Genomic DNA, 27,901 nt, shown 5'->3' on the forward strand with positions numbered 1-27,901 from the left:
AATACTTTGTTAAAGATTTTTGCATCTATGTTCATTAGAAATTTCAGTCTGTAGTTTTCTCTTCCTGTGGTGTCAGCATTATACTGGCTTCATAGAACGAGTTTGGGAGTTTGCCATTCTTTTCTGTGCTCTGGAATAGTTTGTGGAGGATCACTATCAGTTCTTCCTTAAATGCTTGGTAGAATTCTCCTGTGAAGCCATCTGGCCTGGGAGCTTTTTTCTATTTTAGTTTATTGATAACCATATCTATTTCTACTCTTGCTATGGGTCTGTTGAGGTTCTTGACCTCAATCTGGGATAGTCTAGGGAGAGAATTTTTTTAAACTATTTGTCCATGTCTTCCATGTTGTTGAATTCATTAGAATACAGACTTTCATAGAACTTCGTGATTATACTTTCAACCTTGTTGGTGTCTATTGTGATTTCCTCTACTGCGTTACCTGATTCTGCCTATTGAGGCTTGCTCCTTCTTTTCCTCGGTCAGTCTTGCAACTGCTCTGTTGATTCTGTTGATCCTTTGAAAGAGCCAGCTTTTTGCTGCATCAATTTTTGCATTGTTCTCTTATCTTTCCACAGGTTTAACTCTGCCCTGATTTTTATTTATTTTATTTTTCTATTGGAAGTGTTACTCTGTTGACTCCGTTCTACTAGCTAGAGGTTTTGTAATAGTGTATCACTCATAAGTCTCTCTTCCTTTTTTATATGTGCACTTATTGCTATCAAGCTACCCCAGATAACTGCTTTTGCAGTATCCCATAGGATTTGATATATTATATTCTTATTCTCATTAGTTTCTGGATAATTCCTAAATTCCGATCTAGTCTGGGCCAGTATCAATTCATGTCGAAGAAGATTGTTATTCATCCTTCAGTTGTTTGCCTTTGTCTTCCTGGTCATACTTTTATTGATCTTCAGCGTTATGGCATGGTGATATTAAGTGGACATCTGAGTACTCTCTCTGTATTTGAATTTACTCAGGCTTCATTTATGCCCCAGCACGAGGATTGTTTTTCAGAATGAGCCAGGTGAACTTTGAAAGAATGAATTTTTTTTGCATTTGGATGGATGCCTCTATAAATATCTATCAGGTCCAATTGCCTAATTATAATATTTAGCTCTGTGGCCTCCTTGCTGAGCTTTGTTCCAAGTGGTGTATCTTTCTCTGATAGTGGTTACTAAAGTGACCTATTATGATTGTTGATTCTATGATTTCCTTTTTCACCTTTCAATAGTTTGTTTGACAGATTTTTTAGGTCTCTCATTGGACGTGCATATATTACGATGCTCACTGCTTCCTGGCTTACTGATTCTTTTAGAATTATATAGTGTCTCTCCTTGTCTTGTTATGATTTACTCCTTAAGGGAAATTATGTCAGATATTTGGCTTAAATTGCTGTTTGTCTGGTATATTTTCTACCAGCTTTTTATCTTAACCTATTTTTGTCTGCAAACTTAAGACGTCTCTTTCAGGCAACAGGGTTGTGTTTTCTGAGTCAGTCTGTTAATCTTTGTCTTTTAATGGATGAACTGAAATCTTTGATATTCAGTTATTAACTTTATCTGTGGACTCGTTACTATCATCTTTTACCTTTTGTGTTGGATATTTTCCTATCTATCTCCCTTCATACCATTGAGCTGTGTTTGTGTGGGGGTCTTCTTTTTCCCTCTGAGGCAATATCTTAGTAATTGTTATTGGCACACTGGTTTCTGTTTGGCATTGAGGTACATGGCGGTCTCTTGCTTGTGCTTGGTGGATCTTGGTCTTCTGACCATAGTGGGTCATCAAGAATCTTGCACAGGGTTGGGTGTCTTATGGTGTATTCTTTGAATTTTTCCTTGTCCAGGAATACTCCTACCTCACTTTCTATCTTAATAGATAGAGTGACAGGGTAGAGGATTCTCAGGCAGGCATTTTTTTTTCCAGCTTTTGGGAAGATGTTACTCCACTCTCTCTTCTTCATGGTTTCTGCTGATACATCTGAGCATATTCTTACCTGAGCACCATTGAATGTTACCACCTCATTTTCTCTTGACGCTCTTAAAATTTTATCTTCATCTTCAAAGTTGGATAATTTAACTATTATTTGTTTTGTGAGCCCTTCATTGTTTTTTTATTTTGTAATTGATGTGCTCTCTGCTTCCTGTATGTGTGTAGGATTCTCTTCATTACGGTGGGGAACATTGCTCCCAGAAATTTCCTCGCTAATTTAGCTGTTGACTTCATTTTGTCTTGTTCTGCACGACAAATTATTCAAATGCTGTTCCTATTAATAGCATCTGTCATTGGTCTCAGGTTTTATTCTGCCTTTATGAGTATCTTTTTTGACTGTCTTTCTCATTTGCTGAAGTCTGCCTGATTTTCTGTGAGACTAGTGTTGTGATTCCCTACCTCTTCAAATCTATTTGTGAGACCCATGTTCTTGTGTTTTGCTTTTGTTCCCTCATCTATAAGCTCTTGTCTATCCCTTTGGTGTGTGGACTTCACTCCCTCCATTGTGGACTTCATCTCCTCTTATTACATCCTTATATTGTGTTTCTTCCTTTTCATCTCCTGTATTACTATGAGCAGCCTTCTGAAGATTTCTACTTGTGGCAGATCCATGTCTAAATCTTCTATGAGCATTGTTATCACCGCTGTTTTGTCTTTCTTGTTTTCTTGTTGAGGGTGTTGCTTTATGTGGATGTTTGTGTGCTGTTTGGAAGAACTGGGCACCATATTTATGGGAAACCAAGAGACCCTGGGTTCTTTCTCTGTGTGACTGATAAGTGTGTGTTCAAGGATTGTCTGTGGACTACTATGGCGGTGAGTTTGAATACTTTGTATTCAGGGTGCCATGGCGACTTAGGGGTCAGCGATGGTGGTGGGTCCCATAGTCTGGGATGAGCCTGGTGACTATCAGTGTGTCCCAGGGTTGTGTTGGGGCAGGCTTGGACCTTGACTGCAGATCTTGTATGGGTGTCAGGCCAGAATGCAGCCTTTCAAAGAGCGATAGAGTCTATTGGTCTTTCCATTTTGTTATGTTAAAAAAACATGGGCCATGCTCTGGCTACCTTGTCATTCAAAGTTACACAAAGAACTATAGCCCGGAATTGAAAGTGTTTTTACTCATAAAAGTTTTTAACTTTTTGTATTGGGCTTGTGGTGTCCTGGTCTCTGGGTTGTGCCTCATTGACCCCCAGGGGAGGGGAACTAGGTTATCAGAGAGGGATTTGGTGGCCAACTGGAACTGAATCCATACCCACCTATCAGGCTGTGCTCTGTGGAATTGGGTTCTGTCAAGATTAAATATCCCAATGGCTCTTTGATGCCTGAAAATTATCATCTAACTGTCTATTGTTGCCCACGCTAACAGACGTGGAGCCGGGAAGCGGTGAGGAGGGTATGTCTGATGTATTACCTCTATTCCTGTCTTGGTAGGGAAGTTGCTATGACCTAGGCAACACGCACAGGGTGGCTAGAAGTGCGAGAAACTCTGGTGTGGGGTCTTGTGGCTAGCTCTCACAGGATCTCTGAAAGCCTGGGATTATGACCAATTTTAGACAGAAACCTGGAGAAATCACTGCTAGCTGAGGGACGAGGGAGCAGAAAGGGGTGGTAGACACCATCCTTCTGGAGCTGGTGTGGTTTTAGTGGAATCTGCAGGCAGACACAATGAACTTTGAGTGTTTCAGTGAGATTGTGAATCACTTCATGGGTGAAATCAAAGGGGAAGGTCTGAGCCAGACCTTAGTACACTGAATCTATTTTTAGCACCCAGCCTCCCAATCTTGGCCCTCTGACCTTTTAATTTTCTGGTCTGACTGCAGGATCGCTGGGCAGGTAATTTTACTTGGATGATATCTTGACTCCATATTGTCATCTTTTTATGTAAAATTTAAAACTAACATCTGTTGTTACATTATGTAGTAACTAATTAAAAGCATGAGGTAAACTCCAGAATGCTCAATATATTTTTATCATGATTCCATGTGAAATTGATGCAGATGTATCTTAATGATACATCTATTTCTCCCCATGGCTTCAGCAAAAGAAGTTAAACTTATAAATGAGGACATACAATATGATATATATTTTTAGTTATTCAGAAGTCTAAGGCAGTTTTCTGTCACCTGAGCTGTTTTGAAATTGAGATTAAATAAACCGGACATAAACATGACTTGATACAAGTGAAAAATCAGATGATATGGTGAGGGAACCAATTAGCAAAACTTGTTGAAAAGTCTATTGGAAAGAACATGTTCAACTCACATTAAAAATGATTTCACAAGCAAAAACTTTATAGTTATTTTGTAAAATGACAGAATCAGTAATTAGTTTAATACTTTAATTGCATACTACACTATTGTCTTTAGTCAATAATAATAGCTTCATAGTTCATAAATTTTCAGAGTGCTAAATTTACAGATATATTAAAATATATCTATGTGATATTAATTTGAAAGTCTTACCACTTCGTTAAGGCTTCTGCATGTTTACAAGAGCATTTTACACCAGCATTTTATTTTCAGAAAGACAAAAATGAGGCATAAATCAAATAAGCAATAATTTACTAGACCTTTAACATTTTGTTGATACTCGTTGGTTCAATTTGGGGCTTGTGAATTATCTCAGTGCAGATGGCTGGGCTAGCCCTTAGGGATTTTATTGCAGCCTGGGTATGTTTTTGTTAGTTTTAATGAAGTTGTTTTGAACTATGAAGACAGAGTAAATTTGATTGATTAAACCTCATTGTCTTCCTTGACCCACAAGCAAATATCTAAGAGCTATTTGATTTTATTGGTTTCTATAACCAGACCTTCAATTACTGTCTATTTCCCTCATGATATCTGGTATGTGTACTGAAATTTGCCAACTACTTAATAGTCACTGAGGTGTCTTGTACAGCTCTCCCAATTCATTTATTCTGATCCTAGCATTAAAATTCTAAAGGCCTTATGGAACTCAAATTGCTATTTTAATACTTGGTAAGTCTTTGTCCTATAATGAAGGTTGTTAGTTAATATTAAGTAGGATAGAAAATATCCTAAGAAAATCTTCAATTGTTGTTCCCTCTTGGTTTTTTTCCTATTCATAAGACTAACATTTAATTTTTTGCATTTAACGTGGCATTCATTAATGTTAACAATTAAAACATTGCATTAAATTTAATCTAATTATAAAATGTGATTACTATAATTTCTAGATTTCTGTTGTCAAGATGAAAAAGTAAGGTTGTTTTGAGTTTAGTTGGCACAATTTAAATTGAATATTTTTTATTCTGTGAATGACCTTAATGATAATTTTTGTATGTTAAGTTTATAATTTTAGAATAGTGTATGAAAAAGAGAATATAAAACCATGCTAATTCTCTAATGTTAATGTAGGTCGGTAAAATTCCTTTACATGTCCAGGGTAAATTAATCTTGAAAAAAAAAGATAGAAGTTATATATTCTATACTCAAACTAATAACAATCAATTTAGTATTATTTTTTTTCATAGAGGAAATAATTAGAGTCAACATTCATTTATCATAACAATAGGAATGCCAAACTGGTGAAAACAGGAGCCTATAATGCAAGACAGTAGTTTTCCTTTAAGTAAAGAGAGGAATAAAAATAAAGAAAAGAAAATGAAGTACAATTTTCAAAATAAAGAATTAATTTTACTAACCCACCAACAATTTTATTTTTAAAAATTTATTTTTATTTTTGGAGTGATCATTTTTAATACTCACTTTTGAAAATATGTATGTGTACATGTTGAAGAAGCCTTGACTTTTACTTAAAAGATTAATTCTTTATTTTGAAAATTGTTTTTAATACATATCTTAATATACATTACTCATGCTTGAAAGAGTATAACACAAAAATAACTATTACAAATTTTACTATAAATAAAGCAATTCAATCATGGGATTATAGAAATGATATTTAATTTTAGGAAAATAAACACATTTTTCCAAAAATAAAAAGAAAAGAAAGGAAAAAGAATATGGACCAACACAGGAAATCGTACATGTGAGATCTATCTGAATACATGTGTGTGTGTGTGTGTCAATTTTAACTATCAGTCTATAACTTACATTCCAAGTAGCCTAATAATAAATAGTATCTTAGAAATAAAATGATGAAATATAAGAAACGTTATCTATGACAGAAGAAATTAAAAGCAGAAAGCCCCTATGGAGTTCAGAAATTATAATTATTTTCAGGAGAGGAAATTTTTTATTCCATGCTGTTAAGATACAAGAATTTAAAAATATTATCTCACAAGACCTCCAACCAAATATCTCAGACTGTGAATTCATTAGTTTGGAAGTAAATAAGCAAGACTGAAGCAAATGGGTGCCTTCAGAGGCCTTCCTGTTGGCAACAGTAGGTTTGCTTTTTCTTTCCCCAGTTCAGAGCTCAACAAATACCGGGAAATTAGAGCTCCAATGAATTTAGTGTATTTTATAAGATTAAATCTCTAGATTTAGTTTTTATGTAATTTTTAAATAATTTTATTAGGGGCTCATACATCTCTTATCACAATCCATACATACATCAATTGTGTAAAACACATTTGTACATTTATTACCCTCATCATTCTCAAAACAAGTCCCTGGCATCAGTTCCTTATTTTTTTCCTTCCCTCCCTGCTTCCCCCTCCATCATGAACCTTTGGAGACATTGGACATGGCAAGATATGACATAATAATAATTTATAAATTATCAAGGGTTCTTATTATTTATGTAATGTTATATAAACATCTATATTTTCTTCACCTAAGCAGTATTAAAATATTAAATAATGAGGCTTTCTTATAATATCTTTGTGTATTTCAACTACTGATATTAATATATATTTACTTGTGAGATGTACAACACATAAATAGCCTTAAAATGTCATCTTAAAATATTTTTAAACGTAATTTTGAAACTCCAATTTTATTTATAGCAAAATTGGTGCTGTCAATCAGCTTCCAATCACAGGTACTCTCTCTATGCACAAAAGAATGACCCATCCCCAGTTCTGTCCTTTCCTCGCACTTGTTCGGTTTGAGCTAATTGTTGCAGTCCCTGTGTCATTCCATCTAGTTAAGTGTCCTCTTGTTTTTCACTGCCTTCTACTTTACCAAACATGATGTCCCTTTCATGAGATTGGTCTCTCCTGATATACATCCAACGTCTCACCACCCTCACTTCCAAGGAGCATTCTGTCTATACTTCATCCAAGGCAGGTTTATTCCTTTTTTCGGCAGGCCATGGTACGTCAATATTCTCCACCTGCACCATCATTCAAATGCATCGATCCTTGTTTTCATCTTCCTTATTCAAAGTCCAACTTTCACCTGAAAGTATCCTGGTCGTGTCAGTGGCACCTTAGATCTGAAAGTGACAGCCTTGTTCTTCAACACTTCAATGAAGTCTAGTGCAGCGGTTTTACACTAGGCAAGGCATTGTTTTAGTGACTGCTTCTTCCTTGAGTATTGAATGTGGCTCCAAGAAAGATGAAATCCTTAACAATTTATATATATTTTTTTTCATTTACTCTGATGCTACTTATTGATCTAGTTGTGAAGTATTTCATTGATGTTTGCTACAGTTGAGTTTTGAAATCTTTCAAGAGCAACATTGGTAAAATATTAATCAATAAGCAGTTTTATCACTGCTGTATCAATCCTGATTTTGCCCTCTATTATTTTAGAAACACTACTTACAAACTGTATTTTATCAACAATATAATTTTAGTATAAGTTCAACCATCCAAATGTTTAAATGCTCAATGACAATTTAGAATTATATTCTTTTGTTTCTATAGTTAGTAGCCATGACTGAGATTATGTGCATTTTTGTCAGTTTACCTAGTTAATCCCATATCATGCACACCATTGACAAAACACCAAGGAAATAGTAAAGGAAATGACAATATTATATCAGGAAAATTCATCAAAATGTATCAAAAGTCAAGGATTATAATTAATTTTTTGCTCCTAAACAAAATGTTATTTTAAAGAATAATATCTGGGAAATGTATCTTATTTGTTGCTATTTTCCATTGACGCCAACTTCAATGAACCTTATGAAAACAATGGTGCTTGGTCTCCAGTCATCATGAGGACACATACAGGACTTTACAAGGATCTTATGACAGCTTCTCATTCACACCTTGCGTTTGACATGTGCTTGCAGTAGCCCCTTTCAAGTCCTCTTTTATCTTTTGATTGTCCTTACCATGGAAACGTATGTAAGTATACTCAAGTCACCTCAACCCCACCAATGCCTTTTCTTAGATCACTAAAAGATGGATGATTTTAGACCTGAACATGATATGTTCAGCCTATGAAACCATAGCTCCTAGTGGACTCAAGAGGTTTTAGCGAATTCATGATGCAATCTGGAATATGGAAGTTATTCTTTAGAGAAAAATGAAGGCAGAGAGAAACAGAATCTTGGTGATGTACAAGTTCCTGGTTTATCTCCAAATTGAAATATGAGAGGATGAAGAGAAAGGAAACATCATTGTAGTAGATTGATGGAATGTGGAACACATTGTACAATTTTGTTCTGTAGATTAATATTAATAAGCAAAATTAAAAAGGCATGAATCCCATGTGACTTAATTGAGGCTGATGTTCAGTTTAAGATAAAAAATGTTGACAAAGTAGAGGTCACAAAGTTGTCTGGGAATGAAAGCACAGAGGAGTGGAGTATTTGGAGAAATTTTCTTCTGAATTTTTCATTTCCAAATATATAGGAGTAGATAAGTGGCATTTATATTAAAAATATGTCAAAGTGGTATATATACCTAAGACAAGAAAATAATAATTTTTCTCCCTGGCAGAGAAGCCAAAATTGACAGTGAATGGCATTTCACAGACAACAAGTGCAGTCTAGTGACAGACTGGGCATATTAAATGAACACAAATGGGACTTTTATAGAAAGATGTACTGCATTAGATACAGCAATTGCATTCAAATGGTTTCAATTATTTGCTTATGCTTTAAACAGTGGCAGAATAAATAAAATATTCCAAACTTCATATCTTAAATATTTCAAATGTAGTATATTGTGAGAGCAGGAGGCGAAAGGAGTAGCCACACACACACAATGAGACCTTATTGAGAGGGCGAAAAATAAATGACATTTTTCCTTCTCCTCCTTTTTAGAGTGTTTGATTCTCCTCTTAAAATACCAATATATAAGGATACTATTCCATCATGGAATAATAAGAATGTGCACACTTCAGTCTTTCCCCCGTCTTGCTCATATGCATGTGTCTGTGTGAGAAAGCATGTACATGTGTAGTTTATCTTCCTAAATGTAAATTTGAAATTGAAATATTGGCATGTTTCATTCCATTATTATCTTACAGAAACAATTACATGGATGGAGGAAGCAAATAGCCGTTCCTATAAGAGACTTTAAATATAGAGTAAGATAGATAGATAGATAGATAGATAGATAGATAGATAGATAGATAGATAGATAGAGTTAATTTTCTGAGTATCAATCTGAAAGAAAAGATAATTTTATTGTGATAATAATAATCAATAGTGAAATTTCATGCATTACAACACATAATATGCTTTCTCAAAGAGAGGACAAAAGCTGATGAAAGCTAAAATAGTAATTATCATCTACCTTTGACCTTTCTCTTATTATTATTATTATTGCAATTGACCAGTAATTTCAATGATTCTTTGAGCATTATATGGTGAAAATCATAATGATTCCTATGTAAGTCAACAGGAATCTTTAAGACAAAGTATGGTTCCGCTACACTGTTACCGTGTCTTGTACCTACACCAATGACAACAGCAATAGCAGATGTCTCTCCTGAGTCCTTGTTCTCATTCATCACAACAGTTTTCCCATAAACAATCGTGTTTGAGAATGAAAATAGGAGGCTAAGTAAAAAACAAGGAAACTTATTACACAAAATTATCCAAACGTGAAGATAGTATGTTACTCGCCATCGTCTCCATCTAAGACTATGCACTCCGGAAGCTGGCGTTTCCATCGCTCTCATGTGTTCTTGCAAACGTCGGTGCTCTTTTATTCACCACACCAGAACCACAGCTTGCACCGGCTTGAGGGACCTGATCCTGTGCTTTTCTAGTGGTCTTGAGTTTGGAAAAAAAGAAGTCTGAAGGGCCAAGATGACTGCAGTTGGGTGGGTGGGAAAAGTTTTCTCAAACTCTTCAGAGGGCAACCCTTGCTACTCTTGAGGGTTTTTGATGAAAAACAAAGAGTGATGAGATTTAGCAGCTTCACACTGGTTCGGTAAAACCAATACCTAATTTTTTATTGAAGAATAATTTATTGGGGGAAACAGCCTAAAATATGATGCATTACAAGGTGCTGAGAGAAGAGAGGGAGAGCAACTGCTTTCAACAGTAAAAAAGAGAAGAAAATCGATTGGTTTTTTTTCCTGCATTTTATTTAGTTCACATCACTGCATGGTGTTAAGTGGATTACTAAGAAAAGTATGAAATTGCTATTGATATTTTTCAGGTTACAAACCAAGTTTTTCAATAGCAACTGTGAGCCTTGGTAATTTTTAATTTTAGGATTTTTCAAAATGTTTTTCCTAGAAACACTCTAATTTATCCCTTTCTTAGCAATCCAAAATCCATGCATAATGTCCTTTTGAAAACTATAAAGACTCACAAAATGGTTATTTGCTCTTAACCTCCTTGGCGGTAATCCTGAGTGTGGCTCAGGTAAATGTCACCTGTCAGAAGTGGTAACCCCATCCACACTCGGGATTACGCTGCAGAGAAGTCCCTTAACACAATTACTGACATAATTAGAAGATCAGTGAGGTTAAACACACACACACACACACACACACACACACGCACACATACTTCTGAAACTTACCCTTCAAAAATGTCATGACTTCTAAAAGAAAAAATATGCAAATATCTCTGGTTGTGGGGAGTATTAGTCCCCCAAACCTAAACTCACTCTCATTGAGTCAATTGTGACTAATAATCTTATAGGACCGGGTAGAATTCCCTTGTGGATTTCTGAGATTTCAGCTCTTTAGGGAATAGAAAGCCTCATCTACATCCCTGTGCTCTCAATAGTCGGAGGAAATGTGAAATCAAACAAAAATAAGAGGTCCCATCTACAAGGATTTTCTTACAACTGTCAACATGTTTATGTTGATGTCAAGGGAAAATTGAATCTACCAATGAAATTTAAATGAAATTAGAAATAGTCAGGAATCATTACAGAAATCCAAGAAAATTACTCTTACCGAAGTGTAGAGTAAGAGAGGTTGTAGAAAATCTAGATAGGAATTAAACTATGAACGTTGAAGACTCAACCCAATGAAAAAAAGGGGGGGCACCTAAAATGAGCATTGAAAATCTAAATTGTTACAAATAAAGACAGATATAAGAGAAGTGGACAATGACTACAAAGTAGAGCCACAGAGGTGACATGCAAAGCTGCTAATGTAAATGTTGGCGAATTATATGAATCTACACGTTGTCAGGTCTTGGAGTGGTTCTCAGTCAGAGCTACCTTATGTGCAACAGAATGAAACACTGCTCTCACCTGTGCCACCCTCACACTTGACTGTTTTGGCCAAGAGGTGAAGTTACCATGTCAATCCATCTTCCCAGATATTTTCCTCTTTTTCATCGCCACACTACTTTACCAAAAATAATGTCTTCCCAGGCACTGGTCTCTCATGACAACATGTCCAAAATATGTGAAATGAAGTCTCAACAGCCTTTCCTGTGAAGGAATTCTGGCTGTATTTCTACCAAGGCATTTTTTTTGTCTTTTGTTAGTCTATGGCAATTTCAATATTCTTTTTTTAAAATAATTTTTTATTGGCAGTGTGTACACCCATCATGTCAAGCAAACGTGTACATTTGTTGCTATTGTAGTTTCAAATCATTTTCTTTCTACTTGAGCTCTTGGCATCAGCTTCACATCGCGCCCCCCCTCGCCTTTCCTCCTTCATGAACGCTTGATAACTTATCTTTTGTTTTCTTGTCTTACACTGACTGATGTCTCCCTTTACCCACTTTTCTGTTGTCAATCTCCCTGGGAGGGGGTTATAGAAAGATCATTGTGATCAATTGATCCTTTCTCCCCCACCTTCCACTTACCCTCCTGGTATGGCTACTATCACTATTGGTCCTAAGGGGTTTATCTGTCCTGGATTGTCTGTGTTTCCAGCTCTTATATGTACCTGTGTACATGCTCTAGTCTAGCCAGATTTTTAAGATAGAATTGGGGTCATGATAGTGGGGGGAAGAAGCATTAAAGAACTAGAGGAAAGTTGTATATTTCATGAGTGCTATACTTCACCCTGACTGGCTCATCTCCTCCCTGCCATCCTTCTGTAAGGGGATGATGTCCAATTGCCTACAGATGGGCTTTGGGTCTCCACTCTGAAGCCCCCCTCATTCACAATGATGTGTGTTTTTTTTTTTGTTCTGGGTCTGACACCTGATCCTATCAACTTCACATGATCACACAGGCTGGTGTGCTTCTTCCATGTGGGCTTTGTTGCTTCTCAGCTAGATGGCTGCTTGTTTAACTTCAAGCCTTTAAGAATCCAGATGCTCTATCTTTTGATAGCCAGATACCATCAGATTTTTCCCCCCACATTTGCTTATGCAACTATTTTGTCTTCAGTGATCGTTTTGGGAATATGAACATCATGGGATGCCAGATTAGTAGAACAAAGTGTTCTTGTGTTGAGGTAGTACTTGAGTACAGGCCCAATGTGCATCTGCTACCTTAACACTAAACCTAAAAATATATGTACATAGGATCTATTTTCCCATTGTCATATAAAAATATATTTACATGTGTACATGCCTGTATTAGACCTCTATAAATACCCTTTGCCTCCTAGTTCTTTCCTCTATTTCCCTTTACTTTCCTCTTGTCCCATTAGCATGTTCAGACTTCATCTGGGTTTCAGTAATTTCTCTCAGTTACATTGCCCTTTATCAAGCCCTACCAGGACTCTTACACCCTCCTCCCCATTGAATTTAGATCACTTGTTGTTCCCTTGTCACTGGATTTGTTAACATCCACTTCCTTTCCTGGCCTCCCCTATTCCATGTCCCCCCAGAGCCATCTGCCCCCTTGTTTTCTCCTCCAGATTGTTTATCCTGCCTATCTTACCTTGATAGACATGCAGAGACAATAATATTCACAGAATCAAGACAGAGAAAAACCAAGTAACAACACAACCCAGAACAACCACCACCAACAACAAAACCACCACCAACAACAAAAGAAAAGCCTATAAATAGTGCAAGGTCTGTTTGTTGACTTTTAGGAGTGCTTTCCAGTTGAGTCTGAATGGGGTTTCATGCCCTGGCCCCACAGTCTATTTTTGATATTGCCTGGCACTTCATTCCTCTGTTCCCCTTGCTGTTCTATTGCAAGTCCTTAGTGTTTCCCTTCTGTGTGGTGGAGTCAAATCGGGCACAATTCCCTCACTGTGTCTCTGTGTTGTTCCAATACTGCTATGAGTCAGTGAGGGATGCTTTGTCTCCTGGTGGGGCCAGCCCTATGGTCCTCTCTGTGTATTGGCTGCTCTGAGCAGGAATACCATCCCCAGGGTTTGGTGGACCAGGATGTGCTCCACTAACTTTCTCTTTTGTTGTTTGTTCCTCTGTGCTCTAACTCACCCAAGGGGAGGGTGCTGTTTATATATCCACAGGGAAAGAGGGACAAGAGTTCAACCTGATACTACAAGAAGTGAATGTAACATACTGGTATGAAGCAGGGAACCAATAGTGAGGTCTAAAGGGCTGGCCCAATCCCAACCATGTGGACAGCACCCCACACCCACCCCTCCGGCTCCCCAAGAGATTTACTTCAGAGGACAACACTGAAGCTATAGCTCAGGGATGGGGACATGTCTGATCAGAGCACACTGCATTTCAATATTCTTCTATAGTACCACAATTTAAATGAATGCATCTTCTTCTCTCTTCCTTATTCCATGTCAAATATTGACATGCATTTGAGGCCATTGAAATATAATGTCTTGAGTCAGGCACCCATAGTCCTCAAAGTAGCATCCTTACTTTTCAACACTTTAGCAGGAAATTTACCCACTGCAGTGCATCGTTAGATCTCTTGACACCTGTTTCCATGTGCATTGATTATGGATCTAAACAAGATGAAATCATGACAACTTCAGAATTTCTCTGTTTTTCATGATGTTATCTACTCATCCAGTTGTGAGGATTTTTGGTCCTTTTTTACAGAGAGTTTTAATCCTTACTGTAAACTTCAATCCTTCATCTTCATCAGCAACTACTTCAACTGATTCACGTCCTCCTCACTTTCAGCGTGCAAGGTTGTGTCATCTATGTATCACAAGTAGTTAATAAGCCTTCCTCCAATCCTGATGCTATACCCTTCTTCACACAATCCAGTCTCCATGACTATTTGCTCAGTATGCTGATTGACATGCATGGTGAGAGGATGCAAGGCTTCACACACCTCTCCACATTTTGAAACATGCACTATGCCTGGTGTCCTTTTTTCACAACTGCCTCGTTATCCATGTGTAGCTTCCTCATGAACATAAAGTAGTTTTCTGGGATGCCCATTCTCCTCAAGGCTATCCATTCATTGTTGTATTCAACTGCCTTGAGCTAGTAAATAATGCACAAGGAAACAGCTTTCTAGTATTCTTTGCTTTCAGCAAAGAGTCATCGGATATCAGCAATGATATCCAGCATTCTACATCCTCTTCTGAATCCAGCCTGAATCTCTGGCAGCTTCCTGTCCATGTACAATTACAACTATTTTTGGATGATCTTCAGCAAAATTTTACTTGAATATAATATTAATGATATTGTTCTAAACTTTGAGAATTATTTTGGGTCACCTTTCTTTGGAACAGGCACAAATGTGGATATCTTCTTGTCATTTGGCCAAGTAGCTAGCTTCAAATTTACTAGTATAGGTGAGTGATCAATACATCTTTTTATTGAAATATTTCAATTGGTAATCCATCAATTCCTACAGCCTTCTTTTTTACTAACACTTTTAGTGCAGTTAGGACTCATTCCTTCAGTGCCATTCATTCTTGCTCAGATGCCTTTGGGTGATATGCTTGAATGTTGACTAGTTATTTTTCATAGAGTGACTCCATGTATTGATTCTGTCTTCTCTTGTTGCTTCCTGCATCATTCAATATTTTGCTTGAATAATCTTTTCATATCACAATTTGAAGCTTAATTTTTCTCTTGAGTTCTTTATGTTTGAGATATGCTGAGCATGATCTCCATTTTTGGTTTTCTAACTCTAGGTCTTTGAACATTTCATTATAATATTTTACTTTGCCTTCTCCAGTGTCCCTTTGAATTTTTCTGTTAAGTTTTTTTTTTTTAATTTTACTCCTTTCCCCATGTGCCTATCTTAGCTACCCTATAATTAAGAGCAACTTTCAGTATGCGTTCTTATATCCATTTTGTTGAATGAGTCAAATCTGATCTGGAGGTTTCCTTTAAATTCAGGTGCGGGTTGTATTTGAGCGCTTGTGGAATTGTCTTTATTTCTTTCAGTTTAATATGAATGTACATATGAGAAATTGATGGTGGATCACTACAGTCAGTTCCGGGCCTGATTTTAACTACTGAAATTGAGCTTTTCCATCATGTCTTCCCACAGATGTCATCAATTTAATGTCTGTGTATTCCATCTGGAGAAGTCCAAGTGTACAATTTCCTTTGTGCTGTTGAAAAAAACAGGTATTTGTGATGAAGTCGTTGGTCTTGAAAAATTCTATCATATGATCTCTGACATCATTTCTGTCACCACAGCCATATTATCTGACTACTGCTTCTTCCTTTTTGTTTCAAACTTTTTCACTCCCTTTGACAATAATTATCAGTGCATTTGACTCCATGCTTGATCAACTTTAGCACTGCAGTTAGATTGTCCTTCTGTGGTGGCTTGTGTGCTGTTACAATGCTGATTGCTATGTCACCAGGATCTCAAATGCCAGTAGGATCCCCAAGCTTAACTTGTTTCAGAAGTACTTCTAGAATAGAATAACAGACTACAAAGCAGGAATATGCTGTGTACTTTTGAGGAATTTTCCAGATAAAACCTTATGGATATAATCAAATCAACCAGTAGATACTTTTAATTGATTTTGGAAATCACAGCCATTAAAAAACTATTGGTGTTCTGCTTTATAAAACTAGAGACACCATTCATATGTCATGAAATCAAATGACAAATAGCATTGGAAAACCCTGCTACAAAAGACCCCTTTAAGGTGTTACAAAGGCACAGATGGCATTTGGAGGACTAAGGTCCACCCGCCTATCTGAGGTGTTTTTTGAATCATGACAAAGCTGAGATATTTTCAATAGTACCACATGCAATCTGAGATATTTTCAAGCTGATATTTTTTCAATAGTGCCTTATGCAATCAATAATTGGGCAATTAATAAGAAAACCTGTAAAAGAATGTATGTGTTTGAATTATAGTGCTGGTAAGAACTATTGAGTGCATTGTATACCAGAAGACCAAACAAATGTGTCTTGGAAGAAGTAAAGCAGATTGCTCTTTAGAAGCAGTAAGACAAAAGAGTCTCAGTTGCTTTGTGCTTGATGTCTTTGAATTCTCATGCTGTAAAGAAATATTGAATCTACTCTATGTTTTCCATAATAGGTGACACTATACCCTGGAGGGTAATGAACTGATCTAGGGGGTGCTGCAAAAGTAGATATCCATACTTCATCCTGGATTATGGGCTACAGTACACATGTTTTCAGTTGCCAGCTTCACTTTTTTTCATTGGCAGGGTATTTTTTTCATAAATGGAGTGGTAGGCCATATAACTTTTGAAATATATAGAATATATAATATATGTCCAGAAATACAAACACATATCTCTTAGAAGAAATCCAGCCAGAATGCTCCTTGGAAGGGACTATGACAAGACTTTCTTTTATATAATTTGGTCATATTATCCGAAGGGATGAGTCTTGGAGAAGGACATCAGTCTTAGTAAAGTAGAGGGTCAATTAAAAGAAGACCATCAACAAAATGAGTTGCCATGGTAACTGCAACAATGGCCTCAAAAACCAAGTACTATGAGGGGCAGTGCAATGGAACAGTGCTCCATTCTGTTGTTTATAGCATGTTGAAAATTGGAGATACTTAATAACTGATGTTGGCTTTTCCCTCTTTGCTTATTTTGATTCATTGAGTATGACATAGTGCTGTATTTTTAGCCCTTTATCATCTGTCACATAACTTATATGTCTTTAATGGTTATTGGAAGATACATGAAGTGCATCTTTAACTTATAGTTGCCAAAATGCTATCATCTGGATCATATTTACTGTATTGACTTCACACTTCATGCCAATTAAGTAATTCGTTTATTTTTGTAGTAGCTGATATGCTATTAAAGCCAATAACTTAATATCACATCTTACATAGATTTTTTTTAACTTCATAATTTTTCAACTTCTATTTCACATATATTTCTGTATTCAGATTCACTTTCTTCTCTCTCATTGTGTAAAATATGCTTATAAATTATTACACAAAATAATAACATGTTTAATATTCATTTTAAATTAAATTCTATTATATCTATATTGGTTGTGTTAGATTGTATGTATTCTCAATCAATGAAGTATTTAATCTTTCTAAAAATCACAGTTTTCTATATATATCATCTGGTAATTTATACTATCCTATAGGATATATATAAAATTTAAATTAATACCTTTGTAAATATTTGTGCACTGCCATCTAGATAGTGGAGAGTCAATAAATGGTATAAATTATGATACTGTAGAGCTTCAATTTTAAAACCTTTTATAATGCTGAAAAATTTGAAGGAAGTTCTATGTCTTTGTAACAATATTTCTGCTTGTTTGGGGTGCTATAAGCATTAATATCCTGAAATTATTTTGCAGGAAGAGAATAAACTAAATTATTTTTAAGGGTTTTTGCATCGGTGGACACGAACTCTACTACATATGCACAAAAATCCAGCCTTATTGGTGATAGCTCAGAAGCTGTTCACTAAAGTATATTCCATGTGCAGGTAAGAAATGGAGCATCGGGATGCTATCAAGACCATTTGGTGTTTTCATCATTTCTGTCGAATGAAGTAAAAAAGAGTAGAAGAAAACAAATTCTCATTTGCCTCAATTCACATCTCAGGCATTTGACTTCCATCTAAAGGATTACTTCTTGAACATATTTCCCGGTGCGAAAGCAGGGAGGCTGTGGAGATTTTGAGGGCTGTGCTTTCTGTGAGCCAAATATGATTTTCTCATCCGCTCTTGAATGCTATTCCTACCACTTGGTAGGAGAGCGAAATAGTTATCAGAATTGATATCGCCGAGTTATGATGGGTATATTGTGAAGAGATTATATGCGAAAGCATATTTGTTTCTATCAACATTTATGCCCTTTTGAATGAAAACGTTTTAAAATTAGGTGCTGGAATTTATAATGTTAAGTTTTATTTAGCCCCATGCCCCAATAAAAGGCCAAGACAAATGGGGAAATCAGGACACTGCTAACACCTGCTGACCAGTTTAGGTTGTCTGCAGATGATCAGAGTTATTTTCAAACCTACCTGACAGACTGCCAACTTGTACTTTGTTTCCAACACACCATTAAATCAGTGGCGGTTGGGTACCGAAGCACAAATAATCATGACAGGTTGCCAAAGTCAATCACTGGGAGTTTGGCAATATTCCTTTAAGGGGGATCTTCCCACATCTCCAAACGAAAACAATGAAAAAAATACAGATTAAGGGGAGACTCCCCAGTTTATGAATAAAATGCTTTCTTTAAGTGCCATAAAATTAGAACTATATATAATATTACTCTCTCTGGGAGAACACTGTTAAAATCTTGCTGATCAACATGGGATTGTGTTTTATCTATTTGTTATCAGTGAATTTAAGATTTGATTTCAGAATCCCATGTAAATAAATTTTTCACAATTCACACATAATTAGATATAATAAGTGATAGCATCAATTGGCAGTCTAACGATGTGGTAAATTTAACATACTCTACAATCAAAACTATTATTATTTGCAGTGTATGTAGCTCTATGAGAGAAATATAAATATTAAAATGCTGGGAAATATATTTAACCTGAAGTGTGTCTTACTAAATATAAAATAAAAATAGTGGTAATATTAATTTGTTTATCATTATATAATAATTACCAACTAAGGATCAATTGTATTAACATTTTAACTGCCTAAATTAATATCTCTAAAATTAATATCTCTATTTTATCTCCCTGGGTTTTGATATTTATTGAAATTACTACACAGAACTCAGACAAAATACATGATTTTGGAGGTTCACAAGTTATAATGCCACTGAGAAAAGTTCAAGTTCTGCTAACAAATGCCTAAAGGACCTACTACTCTGTTACCAGAGCAACCAGAAGGGATTCCGTTTAAGCTCCATAAGTCAGCAGACCCAGTTCCCTGAATTACGTGTCCACAGAAACCCCACTGCAGTAAGCCTCAACCCAAAGGTTCTTAGTTCCACTTCCATGGGTCAGCAACTCCAATTTCTCCAGTTAAGTGTTGAGGGGCACCCCATTCCACATGCCAGCATCCTTCACAAAGGCACTCAGATTGACTTTCGCTGTCGGTTGAGAAATCCAGCATTCTGTCCCATACTCTGGCTCCTGGTTCTGCTGCTTCTCCTCTGGTAGTACACTTGTTCTCAGCAGGTTCATTGTGCAGGGATGTCTGGTCCAGAAGACAAACTCCACTCCTGGGTCTTCCTTGTAATGAGATCTCTCCTCCCACTCATTTTATACACAGTAGGATGGCCCTTCAGAGAATCTTGTTAGCATTTACTCACAGGTGAATTCTATCAGTATCTTCCCCCATATTCTTACTAGATCATATAGGGAATGATTGGTGGTAATTCAGTGACTTTGGTTGGAAGGTATACATTAAATATTTCACTGCCCCTGCAACATTAATTGAATATCATTTATACCAATAATATATCTCTTTTAACAAAATGGAGTAATCTGCAGAAAAATGTTTATATTTTTTGTTTAAAATTTGTAATATATTCCAAACTTTTTCATGTTCAAATACTGAAAAAGATGGGAGACACAAGCATTTTAAACTGTATTGTACCATTTAGCACTCAGGCTTACAAAAGGCAGAACTTAAGTTATTACATGAGACACATTGTGGGATATCACATAAATTTGTAAAATAGCATAAAATGGAGTTAAAACAAAACAAAAATTTACAATGTGCTTCAGATAGGATTATATAATAATCACATATATTCATTGATATCAAGATGGTATTACAATATCTGATTAAATGACTTTTATGCATTTATTTGAAATGCATTTTGGACTGACGGTTACTTAAGATTTACTTTGATGAGTTTAGAAAAATTGTGATATGCTAGAAAGCTCGTCTTATCTGGCTTGGGAAATAGGAAAAACTAGCAAGCTGATTCTTCAAATAGATTTTCTAACACTTCTCAGTAATATTAAGAATAAAATGGCTTTCTAACACAGGATAAGAGCAGAAATCAACAATAGGAAGCCAAATACCGGTAGATGAGAACTTCCCTGGAGGTATTACTGTGGCAACCAAGGAAGCTCAAGCTAGCAATCCTGAAGAAAGCAAAAATACTGCACAGAAACAGAGCAGCAAACAAATTAAGCCCAAAAAGCCCCGTGGTTGCAACAGAAGCAATATTTCTAGCCTCTTACAGTGCACACCTTTATTTTAAGTGTCTTCTCCCACGATGGCACTAGGTTCTTCGAGCATCCCTAGTCAGTGAGAGAGAGCACTCCAAGTCAAAATCACTGCTTCACCATAGCAAAACATATTTCAGGCTACATTAGGCTCCCCCAGCTGAGCTAAACATGACTGTAATATAATGTTTGTTTCTTACAGATATTTTTTTAAAGGAGCTTTTGTTCAGTAACCAGTGAGCTGTGACCGCTGTATCTGAATATTTTCTATGAACTTCAGAGTTAGAAATTAGTTCCTGGGTTTTAGAATTAGAAGTTAGATGCTGGTTGATTGTTGCAGGTGCCCTTGAGTGGGATCTGACTACTACTCACTCTACTCACAGCAGAACAAAACAAAGCCTTGCTTCTCACCATCTTCACAAGTGTTATGTTTGAATCTGATGTTGCGGCCTCTGGGTCAATTCGTCCTGTTGAAGATCTTCCTCTTTGTGCCTCCTCTCCATTTCACCAAGCTGATACACTTTTCCAGGTCCGGATGGCTCCTAAGAACGCGTCCAAAGTAGGTGACAAAACTCTCTCACCATCCTTGCTTATAATGACCATGGTAGCTACTTCCTGTGGACAGATTTACTTGTTCTTTGACGGTCCGTGGTACTTTCAATGTTCCTCACCAACCCCATGATTCAAGTGTATAGATTCCTCTTCAATCTTCCTTAGTCTATGTCCACCTTTCATTTGTAGATGCAGATATTGAACATCCAATGACATGTCAAAACCAATGGTAACCCTATTGGATAAAGTAAAGCTGCCCCTGGGGATTTGCAAAACTATAACTCGTGATGGGAGTAGAACCTTCATCTTTCCCCGGCAGAGTTCCTAGGGTTTGAAAATTCAGCGTATACCAATTATGTACCCATAGCTTGCATCATGTGCACCTTAGTTACCAAAGTGACGTCCTTATTCTTCAATATTCTAAAGAGGTCTGTTGCAGAGGTCTTTTGATCCCTTGACTATTCTTCCATGTGTGTTGATTGTGGATTCAAGCAAGATGAACTTCTTGACCACTGCAATCTTTTCTTTGTTTTAGTAACAATTAATAACCAGAGATAACTAAGATCACAAATGCTGTTTTGAATGAATATAGGCTCATGTTGGCTTCGTTTGTGTATCTTTCACTACATTTAAAACTGGGACTGGGACTGGGACATGTGCATCCTACAGCTGAAATGTAAAATTGTTATACCCAAACAAAAGCAAATTACTGCTTAGAGTCAAAACTGACTCATAGTGAGCTTATAAGACAGAAAAGAGCTGCCTCTGAGTTTCTGATACTGTACTATTGATGGGGGTAGATGGTTTTTCTTTCACAGAGTTCTTGGTGTTCTGAACTGTCAGCCTTGCAAATCACAGCCCAGGGATATCCAATACAGCACCAGGGCTTCTATAAACATTGTAAGAATCTATAAGCCCACATGCATGAAGCACACCAGCCGGTGTGATCATGAGGTATTCTCAGGCATCAGATGACCCCAAAACAAACAAACAAAAACACCATATGGCTAAGAACAAGGGGGGGGGTGTCAGAGCAGTGACCCAAAACCCATTTTTGATAATGGGACATCCCCTCCCAGAAGAGTCACAGAGTCAACCCAGGCACAGTATAGCACCGATGAAACACAGATTATTTCTCTGGTTCCTTGAGGCTTCTTCAGTCCCCACTATCATGTTCCCCATCCTGCCTTTCACTGTGGGCTAGACTGGAGCATGTAGACAGGCACACATAACAGACAGGAGCTCATGACACATGGAATCCAGAAAAAGGAGTGGGAGTGGTGATACCAGGAGGGTAGGGGAAAGGTGGGGATTGTGGGGGGTATTAGGAAATAGGGGGAAAAGGGGGAACCGTTCACAATGATTGATATATAACCACCACCACTACCCGCCACCATGAGAATGAAGAACAGAAACTGTGGGGGAAGGGAGACTGTGGTCAGTGTAATATATGAAACTAATAATAATTTATAATTTATTAAGGGGTCATGATATTGGAAGGGGGAGAGAGAGAGAAAAGAGTAGCTCAAATAGAAAGTAAATGTTTAGAAAATAACGATGGCAATATATGTACAAATATGCTTGATACAATTGTTGTATGAATTGTTTTAAGAGCTGTTTTAAGAGTCCCCAGTAAAATGAACTTTTAAGTAAAAAAAACAAAAGCAAAGCAAAGATAGGCCCTTCATGAGATGGACTGGCACAGTGGCTTCATCACTGGGCTCTAGAATGAGAACACTTTGAGGATAGCACAGCACCCTGGGGTGTTTCAGTGTGTTGTGCATAAGGTTGTTATGGGTCGGAGGTGATGGCACCTAATGACAACAACATTGTTATGGACTCAATTGTACCCCCCACAATATTGGTTATAAGTTTTTATTTATATATTTTGGCTATAGTTTTATTTAGGAATGGCCTCTTTTAGTAACAAGGAATTATTAGTGTGATATGGGTCTTTTAACAACTTATGTTTACATTTGATTAAATTTGTTTGTTGTTGAGCATGTCCATTGAACAAATCTACATCAATTCAACAGTTTCTACTTGTACAGTTTAGTGATATGTATTACATTCTTTGAGATGGGCAATCATACTCAACTTGCTTTTCTGAGAGGTTCTTCCTCAATTAACAAAAATAACTAAGGTTCCTATCCAATCTTGCAAGTAGTAATTTTCAATTTGATTTCATAGATGGGAGCATAATGCTCACAGAAGACTATTATGACTAGTTAAGCTAACCTATTATTTTGATTTTAAGAAAATTTCCAGTTTTAAACCAAAATTTTTAGTTTAAGATTTGATATTATCTCAGATCAATATCTTTAGAGATTCACCCAGCCTACATGATTCAATAAAATTCAATACAAATTTTTGTTCTGGATTTTCTCCCTTTTCATTCGTTTCTTTCTTCCCCTATAAAATATTAGATCAAAATGTTGAGTAATCTTAGTCAAACACCAACCAATTCTTCTGGCCTCATAGCAAAGAGGTCATTTGTTAGGAAGATCATTCCCCATACTGTACAGTTTCTTCACCTATTCCTTCCAAATCAACCTTGTTTGAGATTAAAAGTAGAGTAAACTAACAGAGATGGAAGACAGAGCAAATGTTTCATGAATATCACCAAGAAACCAATGAAAATAACTGAAAAATAGAGAAAACCAAAGCAGAGAATAAATTCACCTACTTCTGCCATTTCTGTTACAGCAGTATTACCATCTAGTGAAGACAGCCATGTCGATAAAACAATATGATTAGTAGCCATTTCACTGAACAACTTTCATCTGGAAAATATATTTAAGTGTCATACAGGTATTTTTGTGACTTAATTTTTTAATTACCAAACACCATTCAATTGTATGATCTATCACAGTTTTTTTGTTTGTTTGGGGGTCTATTGATTGATTTATTCACCCACTAAAAGACAGGAAGGTTTGTTTCCATACTTGAAGTTTAAAAATAAACCACCTGTAACTTTTCTGTGCAGATTTTGGCGTGGGCAGATATTTTCACACTAATGGGCTATATTATAGTCTCCAAGTGAAACTGAGGTTTACTTAAACTCTTCTTCACAATATTTTTATCTATATTCTTTGGATTGGAAATGCACCTTGTTTTGGGTTTCACTGACCATTTAGTCTCTAAAATCTAAGTGAATTTTCATCTGATTCTGAGAAAGGTTTTGATTTTGTAATTTTAGTTATTATGCTTCCCTCTTCTAAAACTTTCCCTTTTTTTAGCTTTTATAAGATTACCCCATTATGAAGCCATTTTAGCCAATTATTTTTAGATCCCAGAACATATTTGTAATACCTGAATTAAACTAACTGATTTCTATTTGTGATAACTACATTTTCCATTGATTTTTTTATTATAAATACAAGTCTGGTGATTTTTAAATAAAATTCAGAAAACTGAGTCTCGTGTGTTATAATAAGCCCAATACAGGCTTTTAAATTGTTTGAAACTTTACTTTGATAAATGAACAAATTATTTCATGAAAACTCTTGAACCTATTGTTTGGTTTCATGGATTGCTAGATACAGTCGTTTATGTGTTTGTTTGTTTTTTAATTTATAACCCGACTTTGTAATTGTATCCTTTCTGACGTGGAGTGGAGTATAATATCAGTGCACTCAGATTTAGGTTCATGTCCAAAATTTATAAGCCCTAATTATCAATAACTTCATTCACAATTTATTTGGATGCCTGAGTCTGCTCTTCTCATGTGCAGTCAAACTCTTGGACAAAGCGCTGCAGGTAAATCCCCCGCAGGCCGGTGGCATCTCTTTTACCTGAAGACCCCTCGTTTCTAGTACTCAGCCTCACAAATGTCAGCCACTGCAGCCCCTAAATCATTATTTTGCTTCTCTTCATTCTGCTCTTGAGGCTCTACTTGGATATATCTTGATATAGAAAGTGCATTTAGAACCATCTTAGTAAGTTTTGTTTTGTGCACCTATCAACTTTTTGTGTGGTCTCATGCCTGAGAATAATTGTCTTAGGAATTCGCTACTTGTTCATATTGCTTACACTGAGAACCGAAGCATAGTACTAGCTACTGTCGGAGTCAGAAACGATTCCACAGCAGGGATGTTCTCTATTAGCGGACTTTCATACATGCTTGCCTTGTCAATTTTGTCACAGAAAAATCTATTTATTTTATGAGGCAATTTGGACACATTATCTTTAAGTGTTTACTTTCTGCTATTTTTAAAGACCATGTCCAGGGCAAAAAAAGGGACAGGGTACAAGCTGCTTGTGATTTTTATTCCAAATAAAGTATATATTTTATTATTTTCATTTCTGGTAAATGTAAAGTATATGCACATAAAATGCTGGCTATTGTTAAAAAATGAGAAAGAGAAGAGATACTTACGACTGGTATTTCATAATTTCATTGTCTAAAGGGCACAGCATGTCAACTGTTCCAAAATATTAAAAAATAATTATTCTCTCTGCTGTTGCTTCTTTCCTCATTTTCATGTCACCTACTTATGATACTTTGTCCATTTCCCTAGATAATTACACATTTATTCAGCTTAAAATATAATTTTCTGCTCCTTTATATCTGTGTCCCTTAGAGTTGGTTGGCCAGTTAGCTGTCTTCCATATTTCTTGTCATAAATGGTTGAACCAAACCTACATACAAGCTTTAATATGCATGCTTCTCATTAATATTTAGATAAGAAATATGTTTTTCACTCTAAATATTTAATATTTATATGTTTTTCAAGGGAGGGGCTATCTGTCATTTATTTCTACAGAATTATTTGTCTTTAGATTGAAAAAAAAGCTTTAAAGCCAGACTTCAATTACAATCAAGTTTTGTTCATATATCTGTCAAATTTTAGTTGAATTTGTAGGTTAGTGGAAACAAGATTATATCTCATGCCAGTTAGTCCAAGTTTTGTCTTCGTTGATAGTAAATAGTATACATTTCTATTCTCAAAAATCTACTAAAGAAACTTCTCCAGATGCCTCAAAATTCTGTAACAATATCAGATGTCACAATAATTGTAGAAGACTGTTGAAAATAGTAGCTATTTGTTATGATGACCATCATATTACCTTTGGGAGTTGGCCTGTCCCTACATGAATGTTGATCTGATGGGGGCAGCTTGAGGACTCTCTATATTTTATTTAGGATTTTATTCACATTCAAGTTCTGATTCCCATTTCATTTAACTCTCGCAGCTCTGAAACAGACACCACAAGACAGGATACTTTCATGGGATTTGTCTTCACACACCATTTTCTACCAACCTTAAGCATGCTTCTAAAGGTTCTTTGTAGCTTTTGTGGGTGGGTGGCTGACAGTGTGGTCTCTCTCTTTCCCATTCCCCATGGAGCAAGTCTTCTTTCCACTCAGGGTTATTCCTGAAGAAGCAGCTACAATAAATGATCTAAAATATAGAAATTATCAGATTGAAGGAAATAGCAAAATATAAATTTCAGAGTGTAAACCTAAATCAAATACACATGCATTTGGTTTCCAGGTAGATAAAATATCAATGCAGCAACATTTTAAAACTGTTTGTGCTTTAAGATAATACTTCAATCTCAACATTCGCTGTTGCAACAGAACAAATGAAATATTCTCATCTCTTAAAGCAATGATATTTCAGGACTGCCACCAAACTGTACTACTTTTTCTGAGCATTCTTTGGACATCTTATGGTTTAGAATGCATATGTGGGGTCTCAGGGATATCAAGATGTTATTTGAATATTAAATGATACAGTTTCAAAACTGTCCCTTTGATGTTACAAATGAGAAAGCTGAGCTTCAAGCAGCTTATAGTAAAATCTCTGTTCTCTGCCTGTAAAACTTCAAAGTTTCTGTCGTTCAGTCTTAGCTTCATCCTTTCTTTTATGGTTTACTTTCTCAAGCACACCTTAGCCATGCTTCAAGTCTGAAATTGATATTCCACTCCCCTGTGGCTTCCATGTGTCTCAAAGTACACATTGGAGAAAAGTCTCCTTATAATTATGACAGTTAAGCTTCTGTGCCACCTTGGCGGGGTCAGGATTTTCTGTGGTTTGGTCATTATGACATAATAGTATCTTCCACGATGACTGCTAGCAAAATGTAAACACTTCCATAATGAGAAGATCTGGTTTGAGCTGCCAATATGCTGAAGGATATTTCCTTGGCGGTGTGGCCGCTTCCCAATACAAATGGATACTGGAAAATCTGAGATGGTTTTTTGTTGGGTCTGAATTCTGCATCTGACTTGTCAACCTCCACTTACTTGGACTTGAACCCTCAGCCTGAAATATTATCTGTCAATCCTGGAAGTCATCAATAGCTTGCCATCCAACTTGCTAATGTTGGGTCCATTTGCCTCTGCAGCCACCAACCTGCCATGTTCCTTCTGATATAGGGCTCATCAGCCCGTGCAGCAACACAAGTGGAGAAGCCTCCTGACTAACATTTGACCCATAGATTTGGAACTTGCCTGAACTTGAAATCACCGACATCTACAATATTGTGACCCATTTTATATATATATATATATATATATATATATATATATATACATTCACTGATTCTGTTACTCTAGAGAACATGGCCCTAAGCAATAAGCACCTGGGCCTAGAATAATCTGTATTAGTATAAAGTTCATTTTTCCATTTA

Source organism: Tenrec ecaudatus, chromosome 4 (assembly GCF_050624435.1).
Source record: "Tenrec ecaudatus isolate mTenEca1 chromosome 4, mTenEca1.hap1, whole genome shotgun sequence".
Taxonomy (NCBI): domain Eukaryota; kingdom Metazoa; phylum Chordata; class Mammalia; order Afrosoricida; family Tenrecidae; genus Tenrec; species Tenrec ecaudatus.